Raw genomic sequence first — 18,438 nt, 5'->3', positions numbered from 1 at the left:
GATCTCGTCGTCCTCTACAAGAAAGGTCTGATGCAATTTTCCCGTAGATTCAACGGTTTGGAAGTTATTGGCAAAAAACGAAAATTTCGCGAAATCTGAAGGGGTACCCCTTGGAAAAATCTCGGAAAAATGAAAAAATTTTTTTTTCTCAAAATATCGAAAAATATCGAAATATATTCGTCATCGTACATTTATTTATCTTTTCTTTCAGAGTTTCGGGAGAAATGGCAAAAGTTTCTTGGCTGAACGTGTCGGAAACGGAACTATTTAATTATCTCGATGTCTTCCGGAGGATCCAGTGACTGACGCGGTTCCGCCGAAGCCGATGTTATCAGCCGGGGATGCAGCGAAAGAACTTTACAAAGGAGAATTTAATAAAGGTGCCGTCAGCTGGATGATTGATATTAGGCGTGTCTCGTAAATCTTTTCGAGTCCCATTAAAAAATATACATAGCTCCGGAACAGGTCGTTTTTCAACGTAATGCGGTTATCCAAAAATTCTCTACTCCCTGTTTCTGTACGTGTCGCTCATGAAAATAGAACGATCAACCGAATTCGTTGATTCGCGAGAGGGTTTAAATGGAATTAGGGGAACGTACATACCCGAACGTGGAATAAAGAAGAGCCACAGCGTCCGATTCGTGCAATACGCCTCCGGGGGCTAGACAATGGGTTAATCTTACCCGAGGCTTCATTATTCCCGCGTTATCTAGCTCGGAGCAGTTGCCGATAATCGGTGTTTAACGACGCTGTTTACAGCCTAATGGCCTGCTTAATTTGAATGAACCTCGACCGATCGAGCCCCCTCGGCCCGATGGAGCGCCGCCGTGTCGCGGCGTCTCTTTTATAGCGCGGCTCGTGTCTACCGTAAACCGTATCAAAATCTTTTCCCTCCAATTTACCGCCGCCCGATGCTAATCGCACCGATGGTGACTCAGGACTGTACCATTAGCTAAATCTTTATTCCCGATGAACACGAATCTTTTCGTCCCGATGCAAATCGAAATATTTTTATAGATTCAATTTTTGAAAAAGTGCAAGGAATGAGGTCGGTGCAACCGTACTCGTGGATTCACGAGTCGTTTAATACATTTTTTTCCGTCTATTTCTATTGTCGCGGCGGATAGAGATTTCCAGGTGGACGTTACATTTATTTCGGCACCGGTAATGAATTCTCAAAGGCAGTCCCGCTTGTTAATTATTCCTGCCATGAAATTTTCCATCCAGTTTCGACCACGAGGCATCGCCCGTGAAATTCTGCACACGCGAGTCCAGTCCGTTGATTTATAACGAGCTACGATGTAACGAGCTACGTGTTATGTCGATAAACAATCAAATATCGCGTGCCTGTAAACCCGTAATTGCCCGTGCGTCCGGTGTTTGTCAAGCATCTGGAATGGCGATAAGCGCGACACGAGGACGAACGTTTTCTACCCGCTCGGTGTAGCCCGTGACTCCTTTAATGAATCGTCTGAAATTGTACGAATCTAACGACAAGGTCGAATCCCGGCGGTCGTTAAATCCGCTGCTCTTTAATCTTTATTCCTCGGCTCGTCGCGGCCTTTTATTCGCCGGGTAATTTTCGTTAAACGAGATTCCGTTACAGCACGATATATCGTTAACTAACTTTTATATAACGAGCCTCGCCGATTCCTAATGTACGCTGCCCGACGGATAATTAGTAGAATCGACGAGTCGGCGCATCTGCGGTTCGACGTTGTCGGCGGGGCATCGATCGGAGCAACTTTTTTTCCTCGGCTAATTATCGTGAAAGGGGCACGGTGAACGAGCATCGGAAAACCAATGATGATATTCCGTCGAGTTCGCGGGAAACCTTTACACGTCTCGCACTCGACGTCTTGTTTTTCTCCGTTGCCGAGCATAATTCACCGGCACCTGTGTTCGCTGAAAATTCATGAGGGCCAAGTTCCGTCGGCCACGTTCCGGATTTAATTATTGACCTACCGGAGTCGTCCTCCGTCCGTCGGAAGCCGGCGTAAATTCCAAGATCCGTGTCAGCTTTTTGCAGAGCGTTTGCTCGCCGGGTTCGATCTCGGGGCTTTGATCCGGAGGAGCGTCCAGCTCGGGGAAAGGAGTAGCCGCGCGACACTTTCAACCGGGCGGAAGATGGCCCGATGCCATTGGTACGCGTTGGCATATATTACGAGCGCAGCAGCCGGTACAAAGGGTAGAGAAACCCTATTGGAATGCGTCTCGTCGGTGAATTCTGGATCAGGGCCAAGTCGGGTTATTCGCGACCGCTGGCCACGAGAAGGGGTGCGAACGTACGGTAACGGGGGACCGAGAGGACGACGACAGCGGGAGCGGAGGCGGTACGGACAAGAACCGAGCGTGGATAGGGTTAAGCCACCGGTAGAAGAGATAACATCGGACCATCGTGCAACTTCTCTCTTCGAACTATCCCCTGACCCACCTCTTCCATCGAGCAGTCCCTTTCCTCCACCCAGATCTAGTACCGAAACCGGCGCTAACTATAACTACGGCCACGGCAAACTCCTCGTGGCACGGTTAAGGGTAAATGCGACCCGCGCCCCTCCGGCCCCTTTTCGGTTCCACGTAAGCCAGCCGGGCTACCTTCGCTCTCGAGGTTCTCTCGGTAACGAGTACGGGGAGGGTAAACCGTCGAAATTGGTCAACACGGGGTTAAGTTCGACGTCCTGGCCAATAAACTCGCTCTCGCTGATTAAATTGTTCGTGCCGACGGATTCCGCTTCGAGATTCACCGGCGAAAGTCGCAATTGAGATCGTTCGCGGCGAGATACGTGGCTCCACCGTTCCCACTACCGACGTTCAAACTTGTCCATGGACGCGATCGAAATCCCTCGAACGAATTTCGATGCGTTAAGTACATATGTAGTACGTGTACACATATACAGTGTCTCAGAAAAATGTTAGAGCCGAAGAGTGGTTATTCTGTAGGTGTTTCTGTACGACAATTTCCTTTGGCAAGATGCAAAGTGAGGCGTGGGTTTTGAATTATTAAAGAAAAACACTGACGAGAGCACGCGTAGGGCTCGCGCAAAGGAAATTGTTATTAGAAAACACCTCCAGAATCACCCCTTCTCAGCTTTAACACTTTTTATAGGACACTCTGTACATATCGAGTATCGAAAAAAGGGTGCGTCGCTTCATCGAATATCTATTCGAATGTACGTACATACGCGAACGTGTAGAAGTTTGAGAGATCTCGTCGCGTTAACGCGATCCAACGGCGGCGAGGGCAATTTTGTAAATTTGGCCAACGGGGGATGTTAAGTTTCGCCAGTTAACGTACGAGACTAACGATAACTCGATTGTTCGCCTTATCCCTCATTCCAGCTCGCGATACGAGAACCGGCGAAGTAAAATTGAATTTTCGCCAGGGAAATTTTCCGTGGACCGTATCCAGGGGGCAAATGTCGGATAAAAGACTCCTTGCCGGCGCACAGAAGCCGAATATAGCATATGCAAATTACAGATTGACAAGTGCGTTAGAGCATTTTATTGACGGAACGCAGCGGTGTGGAAATAATTCATCGATCGTTACTTAAAGCTAGCCGATCGTCAAAGTTAGAATCTCGTTTTCTAAATTGGAGTATTCATTATTTGTTTCGGAAAATCCTTTCGATTTTACGTTTAACGAAACAATTTCTTAGCACAACTCGACGCAGCGGTTGATGCATTTATACGCGATACAAATCCAGCAGCTCGGTGATCCGCCTGTAGAATGTAGATACATATGCTCAAGTTTGCGCGTCGCTGTGCCAAACTCTAATCATTATGGAAATTCGAATCAAAGTTCTCCGGCCATTAGTAGTAGCAGACGTAGCTGTTGCCGTGCGCTACTTTCCCGTGATTGTTATCCAAAGACCTCGCTTTACGCATCGCCCAGATTCAACCACGTTTCTGCTTCTTAACAGTTGCTAATTGACAGAATCGAAACTGGCGGTGATCGTGTTCCTACAAATTCAACCAAGACGTTTCCTTCTATTCACCCAAAAAGCTGATTTATTATAAACCGTATTATGCTCGACTCTATCAAAGATAATTTGAACGTAAATTATTAATTGATTCTATAAATTTAGAATGTGGACGCTCGTGATAGGAATTCCAGTAAAAGATGTAAAACCGTGATCGTATAGGGAAGGTCGAAGGAAAGAATTCCGCAGCGCGGTAGGTAGATACGGAAGGCGGAAATGGCGCAGTATCCTACGGGATACGTCGCGCGATTGTTTTGGCCGTGCTCCCATTTCTCCGGCTTTATGGGCAGTGGACAGAATTTGTGGCATCCCGTGCAGCAAGAACGAGCGGCACTTTTGCCTCGCAGGTCGCGGCTATTCCCCCATTAGTTACAGAGCCCGCTGGCTTTTCCACGATTGTTCTTCTTATTTTTCGAATCTCCCTTGGCCGCTGGCCGCTCCTCACCGCACCGCACCGCGTCGCCGTCCCTGGCTCCCAGTCCCTGTCAGCTTTTTCCGAGTGCCTCGCGTCCCGTGTCTCGTGCAACGGTAATACTGACTCCTGTATCGAGGCCAGTGTCGGGCACTACGTGAGATTTTTTGTAACTAGACGTCTAAAAGACATGCGTTAATGACATCACATCTAGAGATGTCACGTAACCGCAATCCCGTATATAATGTTTAACTTTCGACGGAATTGGGCGTTAAAAAGGATCTGCATGACGTACGTAAATTAATTTAAATTCAGTTGCAATAATTCCATTACATCTACAAATATAACATGTGTATTAATCAATTAATATAACATGTGTATATGTGTAATATAAATATAAATGTATATAAAGTGTATTAATCTTTCAATACAATGTACGTGCTAATGAATGTTAAGATGAATTAACGAAAATATTGCATGTTTCAATACTTTACCAATGTAACTGAATTTAAATTAATTTACGTGCGTCATTGTATAGATCCTTTTTAGCACCGAATTCCGAATTTTTCCGAGATAAATGGCACGGCAATGATATAAATTCTTATATTCCTGTTATTGCTCGAATCGAAGCAATGATGTCCGAGTACCACGTACATCACAAACAGTGATAATTAATGACAATTGAAAGAACGATTTTGAACCTGGTTTTCAACGTACGCCCATAGATCGCCATTGGACGCAGAAGTTACTCGCGATTAGCCGACCGCGCCTGTCGCTCGTAAAATCGGTGATTCGCCGGTGGCCGCGAGGTACAGATTTTCAATTACGATCCATCGTAACGAGAAGGTATGCACGTCGCGTTAGCGATTGCAATTTAAGGGGGAGCCCGGTATTTGCTTGGCCAACAATGCACTCGCCCGGTGCGTTGTATCACATAATAACGCGATATCGCGTATGTACAGACGAGATTCCACGGATTCTTGCCCGGTACGTATCCGTTTGAAAGAGAAAGAGAGAGCGGGGGTGCGGGATATTGCGTTCCGGTTATATTGGGCCGGTTAATACTTTGAGACTTTCTAAGATCCGGGAAGATACTTCAAAACATCTTCATACTCAGCGAATTACATCCCCGCGAATCTGCGGCGACGATAACCGGGGTATCCGATACAGCCCAAGGAGATTCGACCGAACTCGGCCAGCCATAGTCGATACGAAATTAAAATTCTCATCGGATGAATTTCAACGATGGGTTAAAAAGAGGCAGGTTGCAAAATTAACAGAGAACTGCCTTCGTTATTTATTTATTTATTTATTTATTTATTTATTTATTTATTATTACAACAAGAACTCTCTTTGCATAGAAAAGTAAAGTAGTAGAGTTTAAGTAATTCCACAGACAAAGTTAATTACGTAAACATAATAATAGGAAGAACAAAAGTTTAATGGTAGTGCGAGGCGAGAAATTTAAATAAGAATATTGCAGTCGTGTTTGTATAATAAGAAATTAATGTTAATGTTTGTTGAAACGTATGAAACTGACACGATCGGAATAATGGCCTGTTTGAAAGAATATGTTCGTGTTAAGGGGCGGCAGAAAATGTGCGCGCAGTAATTTTCCGCGGCAGCCGAGCGACGAGCATCGGCCTCGATTTTACTTACCCCTGTCACAGTCGCTCTCGTTTGCATTCAGCCACCTGGACAAGCGAATTGACTTTACGCGTCGCCGATTTTTGCAGAGACCGAGTGGATGCAGCCGCATCGCCTCGTCTCCATAATCGATACCGTCGAGATCGTCCTCGTATCATTGTGCTGAGACTCTCGTCTCCTAATGGGACCGACGACTTGCGACGCGGTTTGTTTCCCTCTCTGAGTTCTCCTCTGCGAACTGCGTCGGCACATCACGATTTTCTCTAGTTATTTCTCGGGAGGGGAGTCATCGTCCGCGGGAAAATGCCAATCCCTCCGAAGTCGTGGAATGCATTTCGGAAAACATGTTGACGCGCGAAACCGAAGTGGAAGCTTACCGATTGTTCTACATCGGTGAGACTAGCGAACAGGAGAATAATTTGGTACACGTGGAAATCTGTTTACGCGATATCTGCTTAATCGAGAATATTAAAACAGCTGGTAAACACGGCTTCTGAGTGCACACAGATGTTTTCCACCGGCTTGCTTCGTGTGTCACAGTTGATGAAAGCGACGGGAGTTGTTTCTCACGTTAAACTAACTTAATCTAGACTGCGTAACCGGTACGAGCGGGCTTTTTCTACGGGTACAAACCGAATGACGAAAATTATTGAAACGGACGAGTAAAACACGAGCAAGTTTTTCTTCACACATGATTCCTTTGGCAAATGGAAAAAGTAGTAGCGCTTGGTTTCTAACTGCACGTGGAATGGGCCCCGGCACAATTTCGAGCTGCGCCAAATCCTTTTACTGCTTCAAAAGTTCGAGCTTCCGATGCGTAAAATTAGAGAGTACCGAAACAGAAACGCTAACTGCGCCGGCAGGATACGGGCGGATGCAATTATTACAAATGAATTATTCGAACGGGGAATGCGGTTGCCTGGCGAACGGTTCGGTAACAACATCAACGGACTCGAGCGTCTTTTGGAATTTAATCGGCGACGTTATCGCGCCGACTCGGCATGCAAAATCAAGCAGCAGCAGCAGCAGCAGCAGCGAGCGCATTCCGCGTTAACGAAGTTACTCGATGGTTAGGTACGTTGTTACATTTGGAACAAAGACTGCTCGTCCTCGTGTCTCGTCGCCGAGGTATAATGCGCGTAAGCGTATTTCGGTTCCCCCCGAAACTACGCTCACAACGGAGCAACGCGGTCCTAGGGTTTCCGCGAACTTTTGTCACGATTTTCTCGTTGTTTCCGTCAAAATCGTCCCGTTCTTTTAACGTACTTTTCAACGTACCGATAATTAATTCCCCCAGCGGCTGTTACGTTAATCGAATAATCCAATATTTTCAAAAGCTTCCAATTTGTATTAATTTTATTCGAAACGAGGGACAATTGGAAGAAGGAATTTGCTGCAGCGAATACTATTTTTCGTAATAAATTTTAATACGTAGACAATTAATAACGAACGAAAGGGGATGTCGATAATCCGAAAAATTTCAATTTCGCCGACGCCGTTATTACAGAATAAGCTTTCTGTTTGTTCAGTAGATTTAAATAAGATTGAATGCCGTTCGTGACGGCTACCGTCCAGCTTTACGAGATCAATCCGACACTCGCGCCAACGAGCTAACTCTCGAGTAGTAAGAGCAACAAGTAGCTAGCGTACTTAAACTTCCCAGGGAACTGATCCTTGTTCTAAACGCAACTTGCTAACGAACATCGGGCCTACCCGACGACGATCGTAGCAGACCACCGTCCATCGAAATAAATCCCACTCCGACACTGCCCAAAGTATTTGCGATAACGAATAACACGGTGGAACATCTCTGGCCAACGTTTACCAAAAATATTTATCCTCGTTTCGTTGTACAAATATTTATTAGGCGTTTATTAAAAATTGCGTGGATTTGCGAATTATGTAGACGAAGTTGTACGCGGCTCATCGACGATGCGATCGCTCTGGCAAACAGCGAGCAATAATTATTTTGCACATTTAATTTCGAGACTCGAACACGCCTAGAGGATCGATCGAGCGGTCGACGCGACGCGTTCCGAAGATTACCAATCGAAGCCCCGACGGTGTTCCATTATAAACGAGACGTACCGGAATTAACCGTGGCATCCAGCGTACGCGGGTGAACCGTATGCGGCTCGCGTATCTTGCGACTTCATCCAGTTAGAGACTAGCTAGCTAGGCTAGGCTTTATCCGGGAAGTAGAGAACGATAACGGCTCGTGATAGGCGTGCGCTGGCTGCTCGCTGCAAGGCGACGCCGCCCGCCGCCGCCGCCGCGCTTCCGTCTACTCCGCGTCTACGTCTCTATATTTTCATTCGGTAAATGGACGGGGCGGCGCATTGTTTCGCGGGCGCAACGCGGATGAATGGAGCCGCGAATCGTCTGAAAGCCCTTTTTTATTCCCGCGGCCCGCAAACATGCATCGCGAATGGATCCGCTCCAGACACCGGGGAACACTAATTCTTGGACCGGCGTTGATTTTCCTCCGCGCTCTTCCATTCCCTCTCTCACCTGGTTCCAAGTTTCGGCTTCGTTACACGCCTCTCCACCGAGTGGAAAATGTTTCACTGTTTTTTCCAACATTCTCTACCCGCGTCTATGCAATTACATTAATTTTAACGCGGCACGACGCGCAACGGTCTAAAGCGCAACGCTCGCGATATTCGTTCGTCACGGTTGAAAATAATTTTCGTGTTTCCATTATTAACAAGCCGGATTCAAATACGTCGGTGCTCTATCAAACGGTCCACTCGTTTTTATTTTCCCCGAAGTTGAACGTTTAGTTAATTTTTCTTTGGTTAATGCGGCCAGTTTTTCCTCGGACCCCGCTCTATCATCATCCCTCTTCGACGTCTTCGCTTCGACCCTTGCCGCGTTAACAGAACAAGAAGCGGGAGAAATGGATAGATCGTTGCGCGTTTGCTCGGTGCAGCGCGGTGGCCGGGATCGTTTATTTAGAGACCGGGCATTTTTTACGTGAATTTACTATTGATTTTTCCCCGAGAGAGAGAGAGAGAGAGAGAAAGGAAGAGGGAGCAGGAGCGCATCGTCGAGTTATACTAAACTATGCCGGCGCTGCACTTTTTGTTTCTTCCCTTGGTACATAATCATGCTTCTCCGCCGTTTCCCTCCTCCGACGCAGTCTAATTGCGCTTCCGTGCTGCGCCGCGCAAACGGGCTAAATGGGTCGAAAGAGAAGAAAGAACAGAAGGCTCGAAAAAGCCTGTCTAGTCCAGAGACACGTACCATAAACCAAATTTTCAGAACGGGAGAACGATGTACTATCCGAGTAATTGAACGCGCTCGCAATTGTCAGATTCGCGCAGTTCGTTAATTACGATAGATCGGTTCGGGAAAAATCTAATCAAGAATCTGACGTCCTCTTGTTCCACTCGACATAAGTCGGAAACTCGACAGTTTTCATGGATTCCATATTGCGGCTTTCGAAGTTTCCACGCCTTCGGTATTATCGTCCGTCGTTAGGGCCATCGATATCAACTTCCCCCTCCGCGGGGGGGAACGGAACCGAACTGGGGCAGGGATTAGCTAAAACGGGACGAAACGGAAGACAAAACTAAGAAGAAAAACGAGGGTCGACGAACAGATGACAGAGCGCAGGCATTAACCGGAGTGGACACTCTTTGCTTCACCGGTGAAATATGTACAAGAGAGAGACGAACGGTTCTCGCTTCCTTTTTTGCGGCTTGCGGAGAAGAATAACCGTTCCGATGAGAAAGGTTTTCTCTCGTGCGCGAGGTATACGCGTTCCTGAGAGCCGAGAGACTGTTCATCGTTCTGACCGATGGAGATAGGCCACACGACAAAGGCGGACACGCGTACAGAAGCCGAGCACGAAACAATTGTACGCGTACATCTAAAGTCACTCCAGCGTCCGCTCGTTCTTTCTTTAAGCTTCCTTTATCTTCTCGTTTATTTTTTCGCGGAGAGTACAGTCTTTGCACGGGTGACAGTCACATCCCGGGCTCACGTCTCGATCCGTTATAGAGTGTGCGAAGTAAGAGTCGTGTGTGAATCACTCGTGTGCACTCTGTACAATGTGTACATACGATACGTGTGGTCGAATGCAAATAAGGTTGAGTATATATAAATTGAGATCCCAGGGTGGAATAGTGAATTTATAGAATTAATTGTTAATTGATAATCAATGATCTTTCATATTTAAACATCCGGACCATCTGTCAGACAGAAATATAAATTTTAACGTTTTGTAAAAATGAATTTCACCGCCACAGATTTGGGATTCGTTTTCATACCGAAACGTCACGAATCCTCGATTTATTAATCTGTCGGAAACGACGTAAGACGAAAGGACGTAAGTCGGGATACTATTGTATGTCCCTAAGTACGGATTACGTTGGACTGCTCGCGTCCCCGTATCGTTCGACGGAGGATGGCTAGTCGTCCAGCTCCGTGCTCCCACTAATGCACTTCTATATCGCGTACGAATAATAAAGCGATATCACCACGGTAAACCTCGCCGTAACGATATCGTTTGGGAAAAAACGGGAAAGTAGAGATCCCTGATAAACGCGTACGCGGCTCCCAACAGTCTTCCCTGTTTACGTCCCATAGAGCGTGGACGTAATCGCGCGTTCGAAACGGGCGTAACGTTCGTTACGCTTTTCAGTTACCCACCCGGATCGCTTCCTCTTCTGCTTGGACCTTTATTTTAATTTACCCCTTATCCGAATCTCGGGGCGCCGTCCGGGGATTCGGGACGGTGAAAATGGAAAAAAGGGGAGATCGGAACTGGCCGAACGACATACAAACGGATAAGCAGACGTTATCTCGTTACGGTCCAATCACGGACCGTCCGTTTCCTTCGGCCTTAATCTCCGCGTTATCTAAATCCCGAGACGCGAGATCGACGTTCCGCGCAGCGATCTCTTCTGTCCCTCCGACCCGAATTAGCTCGCTCGAGCTAGCTCACCGTCTAACGGTTTTTATCCACCGTTCTCTCGACCCGCTTTTCAGAGCTTTGCGTCGCGACGTTTCGGATACACACACACGGCTACGATCGTTGCCCGGATAGTGGCTGAAACCTTAAGAGCTACAGACTTACTTTTGTTGCCAATTCTTTTACTTTCCTTACGACCCGGTCAAGTACTACTCGGATGGTAGGAAAACTGTATGGACGATGTCTCGGAACAAATTGTTTTATTCATCAACAATTTTATCGAACTTGTATGATAAACGTTCCCGGAAAGCAGCTAATAATATTTCCATGGTAATTCGTTATTCCGTTCACGGAGCGTCCCACGCGAGGGATCGGAAATCAAAGAAGCACTCGATTCGTTGACCCGTTCGTGCATAAAGCCGTGCAAGGCTCGCATGAATCCCGGAAGTCGTTCCGTTCCTACGTTCGAGGAGCCCTCGCCTATTCGTTTACCATTCCTCGGAGAGTTTCGTGGTAACGACGATTTTCTGTCGATATCGTACAGTTACGCGGGGGAAAGGCACCACAAACGAGCAGACAACTATCGAACGGTGGTATCGATATTCCGTCGGCGAGAGAAAGGTGCGCCAATATCCGCAGGATATTCCGAATAGCGGTCCCAGCACGCCGCGAATCGGTCTCCCTTCGATGCCGCGACGACATTTTCGCGAGAGAAAAACTCGTACTTATATGCATATCTAGTATATCGCGAACGTCGATAGAAGACCCGATGACACGTCGAGGTCGACGTAAATATAAGAATATTTGATCGAATACAACGGGGAATATGCATTTCGTCAAGTGCATTCCGAGTATGTATCGTTTTAACGATGCAATCATGGTACAAGGCGATTATATGTATTTTATTACGAGCATCAATTGTTCAGAATATACAAGGATAATATAATGTATAACGAGAATAAAAGGATTAAAGTATTACAATATAAAACACTTGTTTGACGAGTACGAGAAAATTGCGTATGCATTAAGTAAGACTCGTTTGCTTTAATCATATCGAAGGAGATGTTTGCGAGGCTCGAATGCTATAGTAGGATCTATTTGCTTATCTCTTGAAGCTCGACAGCTTTGCTGATTCATGCCGATCGCGACGTGCTATACGAGTAATACGAGGGGAAGAAAAACATTGTATGAATTGTATCGAATTCCTAATAGAGGCATTACCTTTTACGTCATAAGTTACCGCGAGACGCTTTTAGCACTTACTTCTAGGACGACCGACGATGGTACATAAATAATTTTTTCCATCAATGACCTGAACACGTTCAATAGAGTGAACTCTGATCTGGATGCACCGATTTAAGACCTCTTGGACAATGACCTGTCCCGAGAATAAGCTATACTTATGAATAAACAAGTATAACGTCATTCCAAAAATATTCTGGCTCACATCAATGACTACCAACAATTTTTTTTCTTCATTGAGCACTTTTAATTTCTATGCAGAAATTATTTTACGATAAAATATTCTTTAATGGCACATCGTTCATGATACAGATAACTGTCACATTATAATTAACGTTTCAACTGATATAATTATAGTTGATTCTCCTCACTTATTGGGACAAATTAATCTCAATGCCTCCTCACCCTTAGACTTAAAGTTCTCTTTATCGAGAGATTCAAATCTAGAGCACTTAAGTGCAACGACTAGATTAGCCTCGAAGGCAAATGAACTAAGTCACTTATTTAATATATTCAGTGTCATTAAACGGAAACTTTATTCTTACCTTCTCGCCTCGCGCTACCATTAAACTTTTGCTCTTATATTTATATTGTAGTAAACTGAGGGACTCTTTATTAGAACGTTGAATACATTTATACATGTACAAAGTAGGAAATGTACGAGTCCGTTCTTGACTCCGACGACGACTTTGACTTTTCCAAACTTGTCACCTACTTCTCTGTCTTCTCTTCGGAGATCTCCGGGTCACACATCCTACATATACTTCCACCCACACATCTAGTCAGTCCAACCAGTGGTTATATCTAACGAACGACTACACTATAATTTTAGTGGCCTGTGTAATCAATTATTTAAACTCTGTTGCTCGTTTAAATTTATTTTTCCATGTATATAAAAAAGAGTTCTTGCTAACCCGTGTAATAATAAATAAATAATGCTGGAGATCTTCGATTATCTTGATATAGACTCGTAACAGAATTGAGCGAAAACTTTTGCACTTAGCCTCCGACGAAGAATCTCGATAGCCTGCAGCGTCCCGTATCGCGGTTATATCGAAGGTATTTAAATCGGGCAGAAAGTTGCGGGCGTTCGGAATAACTCCGAGATCGGTCAGCGTGCGTCGCGTCGAAGGTATGACGGCGCGGGAACCGCAGCGGAAGTGCCGACGATAATAGCGACTCGACGAATGCTCTGTATAGAGTGACCAACGAATGGCCGGTAGTAGCCGGAACTCTGGCACCAGGTTTATTGTTAGCAGCTCTGTGCGACCGCGTTTCAGCCCCTCGGCTCTTGTCGCGTCTGCGGCTGCAAAATTTACCCCACGTTTCTCTGCTGCCGGTAGTCGGCATTCGCCCGCACCTCTGCCTCGTAGGCACAGACAGACCGCGTGCATGTGACGTCGTTGTCTGCACTTCGCGCTCCGCGATTGTTTTTGTTCACAGACTCGCCCGTGTTTCGCGAGCCGCTTTGCTCGTTTTCGGAAGCAATTCTGGGAAGATGTTATTCGCCGAAAACCAGTAGGCGTATTAAAAGTTTAAATGCAAGGAAACAGCCTCGGGAACGTTGGGACTCGTAACAGTTTTTATTATCTATTTGCCCACGCGATGCATCGTTTAAAGTTTTCGCACGGTCGGAGAGGAGATCTGATGAGCGTCGTCGTCGGTGTAGGAGCTGTAAACTCCGGGCCGATAAATTTCCAATGGAATCACGCGGTGGGAAAGAGTTAAGCGACGGTGGTTCGAACTCCAAGTCGTAAACGACGCGGTAGGTAGTATCGAATGTTCATTGCGATACTTTCGGGTTACGTTCCTTTTGTGCCCCGGCAATTCCTCCGCACGGCGTCGGCCACACGCGAGACGTTTCGGTCGCCGGATGAACCCGTAAAGCATTCCAGCTTTCTCTCGACTCCTCTCGGTAGAGGTGTACCTTTCGTGTATTGCATTTTAAAAGCAAATGGACGGGATCGCGGGCACAAGTGTGCGGGGTGAGCCAATTGATCGGCGCGCCCTTTGACCGGCCGCGTGACAGAGAGGACGCCGGGAAGAGGGTGGGCAGTGGACACGGCCGGTGAAACGAGTATGCGGTTTTATCGATTTGTCAATTTGGAACGGTTGCCTGTCGGCGGTGCGGAATAATTCACCAGGCCCCGTGGTGACACCGGCGCGGCGTCTGTCCGTCACTTTTCGCCCTTTCCACGTATCTTTAAAGAAGAAAAATTCGCCGGACGACTTTTCGATATCGGTCGGGCTCGGCGTCTGCCGGCGTATTTCGACGTTTCCGTAGGAAATCGACGGGGCGATTACGCGCGCACGGCGTCAGGGCCCGGGGGTGAGTCGATGGAACTCGGCGAGGCGAGGGTTGCTCGAAAGTTTCGACAAGGAAAGCTCGGTATTAAATTTCACAAGAACCTTGTACCGAATTTAACGAGCACGTTGTTCCCGGGGATCCTCGGGAGCAGCAATTCGGGGCAGGGCGTGCGCGCGGGGAAAAGTGCCAGGCGCTTAATAATCGTGCGGGAATGGCTCGAGCACGGAAGATCGAGAGCCCCTTTTTTCGTCGAAGAGACAGACAGGCCACTCTATCGATCTCGCCGCGTCGTACGAGATCCCACGTTTCTCGGCGAACGAACTAAGGAACGGCTGTCGAGGGATTAGAAGGAGAAGAACGGAACGGGATTGCGTTACGTGTCGCATGACGTCGCGAGAAAGACGGAAAGCGTGTCGTGCTCCGCTGGCTAGGAGAAGAAATAAGGAGGAACGGGGGGCAAAGGCACGGAATCGAGACCGCCGGGTAGAGAAGATTCATCGTTGGCAGCTTGCCGTAGTTTTTCCTTGCGGCGAGCACTTACGCGCGATCGGATATCCCTCCTGGATTCGGTTTCGAAGGTCTTCCAATATCGGTCACGCCGTATGAATCGACGCTCTTCTTTTTGTCCCCTCTGGTTCCGCGTGACGCGACGCTGCCTTCGTCCACGATTAAATTGCTCTTCTTTTCTACGTTTGCACCGATCGCCCGATTGATTTAACGATCCGGCCGCGATCGGTCGGATAATAAATCCTCCACTCGAGCATCTTAAATCTTTTAAATCGTAGTAAATTTAAATTCTAAACAGAACTAAAAATAGAATTCTCGAAACGACCTTATCACGAAGGGTAGGAACGATAAAATAGTTATTAAAACTCGTCGGATGACCGAAGCGAATTCACAGGTCGCCTTGGACAAAATTGAAACCGGGCGAACTTGAAATTCGAGGGTTCGAACACGTGTGCGCGCGGCGCGTTCTTCAGCGACGAACGGTGAACGAGCATCGGTGAAGCCGAGGATAGGAGTAGTAGCGTCTCAGAACTACTTAGAAACTTCCGAAGGCTCTCGGCATCGACGTTGAAGAGTCAATTTTAACTTTATCTCGGTCGAGTTTGCGACCTTCCCTCTTGCGAACCGCCACGGAATACGGCGTGTTACAGTATACGCGGAGCCGAGAACGGCTAGAAGGGGCCAAGACGCTGTTCCTAAGTTTCATAATACCGAACGTTTAGGAAGGGTCGCCGCGGTCTGTCGCGGTCGCCCAGAGCGGTGCACCGCGTTTACTCTGCTGGTCGATTCATTTTAAATCAATGGTTAACCCTTTCATTAACCGGCACGAGATATCTCGCATTGTTACGTCGCTTGAACGATGCGATTTACCATCGGTTCCAGCGTTACGCTCGTGTTATATTCAACGTTCCGACTAATCTCGTTCCGTTTCATTTCCAGTGCAACTGAGGTTAAGATCAATTCGTGACGTCGATTTAAGATCGACCTTTTCCGTAAGAAGAATTCGTGGAAAAATAACGTTGACTTTATTCTTGACTCCGACAGTTGGAAATGAGAGGATAACATCGGATAAAGGGAATATCACAGAAGTCATGAATGAGCTTAATTGGCGACTAGTGAAGTAGAAATCTTGCGATGCAATTACAGCTCGACCGAAAAGACGATTGTCCTCGTTCCAAGGAGGTGTATTAATAAAAACTGATAGCGAAATTAATTCCACCGTCAAAGCGGGTTACATAAAGGAGACGCAGTGGCCGGAACTCCGAGCGCTCGGTTCCCGAAGGTACTATACCCACTACTCGTCTTTGGTAAAGATCGCCGTTTACCTCCCTTCTTACAGTCTAGTCGTTAATAAGCCGTTTCGTTGCCGAAGCTTTTGAGGTTTCAGCGCGCACGTTCTCCCTTTTATGCAGCTTGATCCGCAAAGGTCGGGTCGGCCAACGAGGCGAGAAGTCGGCACGCTTTGTTCCCCGAGATCCTCGTCGAGGATTCTTGGCAACTTTTTAATTTCCAGATACTTCCGTTTCCCGGCGCCGCGGAAAAATCAATAACCCCGAGATCGGACAGTTTCCAGCCACTCGAAAAACCTCCGCGATCCACTTTTCCGCTCGGAAGCGAGCCTATTTTATCGTTACACGTGGTTCTCTCTTCGATACCTATTAACATCGACGGAGCTTTTTCCCTCCAATTGGGAAAATAAAAATTACGCATCGACGCTCTTAAATTTCAATCAACACCATTTGTATACGCGTTATTCGTTCCGAACATTTTTTCACGCCACCTGCTCGCCCGCAAATTTTTTGCTCCGCGGACGAATTCACGGAAGGCAGGACGCGACTCCGCCCGATTGACATCGCGGATCGATTTTAATTTAGACCGTTTAATTTCGCGGTGTGTCGCGTTCTTTCATTCCGAGACGCCTCGCTTCGTCCCGTCGCGTCGCGGTTACGCGATCCGCGCCCGCTTCAAAATCACTGACACACTTCATTATGCAATAACGTAAATTTTAGAGAAAGTCAATCTGTCTTATGTTTTTTTTAAAAGAAAAGTCGTATCTGCGGGAAATTTAAAGAATTCGTCATATTGTAACTCGTACAGGAAGTTCCTCCAGGAAAGGACTGTATGAAAGAAATGTGCCTAAACGCGGATTTTTTTTAGAAACAAAAGTGTTAATAATAATAATGTTATTTTATTTCCGGTTTAAATGCACTTTTTCGCAGCCAATCAGAAATCATCACTTAGGTGCCCCTGTCCGAAGGGTCACTACTGCTATTTACGTGCATTTCGATTTTGAAAATCCTGCATAAAAATTCCGGTTATATCGATCACACCATGTCCGTGGCAACGGCGTGAATTATATCCGAAGAACTGGGAGAGATTTTCGTTTCGTCTAGCCGAGCCGTTAATCCCGATACTTCGCGGTCGCACATAAATTTAATCATACTTACACGCGGGTACTGATAACCGCGTCATACGACGCGACAGATTTATGCGTGCGGCAGCGTACCGTCGATCGAATGCCGTTTTAACTTTCGCGCGATCCGCGAGACGCGAGCCATTAATTTTCACCGTCGTTTTCCATTAATTTCCATCAATCTGTCAGTAATTTTCGCCGATCAATCACTCGCCGATCAAATAGATCCCAAATTGTCCCTACCCGCTGCTCCTCCACCCGCGGCTCGTCTCCGTCTTCTTATAATTCTGAGAGCTCAGCTGTTCCTCTTTGCGAGGATGTAAGGAAAGAATTCTTTCAAGTTCTTTAATAAAGGAGAAGTTGGTTGCCAGTTACAGAGCAACCAAAGCAGATCTTTTCATTCTTTTCACCGCTTCTTCTTTGATTTCTGTTCGCTAAATTAAATAAATTATTACGTGGAATTATTCTCGAGCCGTTTGGATGTAAACGTTTTAACGATTTCCATCAACAGGCAACGAGCTCCGAAAGGGCGTACTGGTCAAACGTCCACGGTTCGTTTCTTTTCATTATTTTGTGTTTCCGATGAAAAAACGAAACCCGGGGAAAGCCGCTTATGTCGAGGAATAAAAAAGAGAATCACCGTTGCAGAAACCGGGAGGCTCGACTCTGGTTGCGATGCACGGCTCGCGCGAATCCAGCTTTGAATATTTTCGGGGTAGCGGCGAATTTTCAAGTGGCTACTCTTCCATGTAAATATCCGAGTATTTATTTTCACGAACAACCGCGTCGGAACTTCGCAGTGACCAACGAAGACGATTTCTCTAACGTTATTTATTAACTCTTTCGTTATTACATGGACGAGATATCTCGCAATCTATTGAAACCGACTTATGTAGTGTTTTTCGTTTTTTGCCAATAACTTCCAAACGGATGGACTTAGGGGGACGTATGTAGGACCACATTGTAGAGGACTACGAGATCTACAATCTCTATATAACAGTTTCTCGCTAG

The 18,438-nt window shown here is 46.6% G+C and overlaps 1 long non-coding RNA gene across 3 annotated transcripts in view; it reads left to right on the top strand.

The window, feature by feature from the left end:
- LOC108625870 (uncharacterized) overlaps positions 1-18,438 on the top strand; it is a 127,820-nt gene that overhangs the window by 67,816 nt on the left and 41,566 nt on the right. For 2 of the 3 annotated variants that reach the window (XR_003389333.1, XR_003389334.1), the window contains exon 3: positions 212-380. This is a non-coding gene — a long non-coding RNA (uncharacterized LOC108625870). Of the gene's footprint in view, positions 1-211; positions 463-18,438 lie in introns of those variants that run through there. The other variant, XR_003389332.1, reaches the window with a different exon arrangement.

This window comes from Ceratina calcarata, unplaced genomic scaffold, assembly GCF_001652005.2.
Source record: "Ceratina calcarata isolate Rehan_Ccalc_2016 unplaced genomic scaffold, ASM165200v1 scaffold12, whole genome shotgun sequence".
Taxonomy (NCBI): Eukaryota; Metazoa; Arthropoda; class Insecta; order Hymenoptera; family Apidae; genus Ceratina; species Ceratina calcarata.
This window is presented reverse-complemented; position numbering and strand designations above follow the sequence as displayed.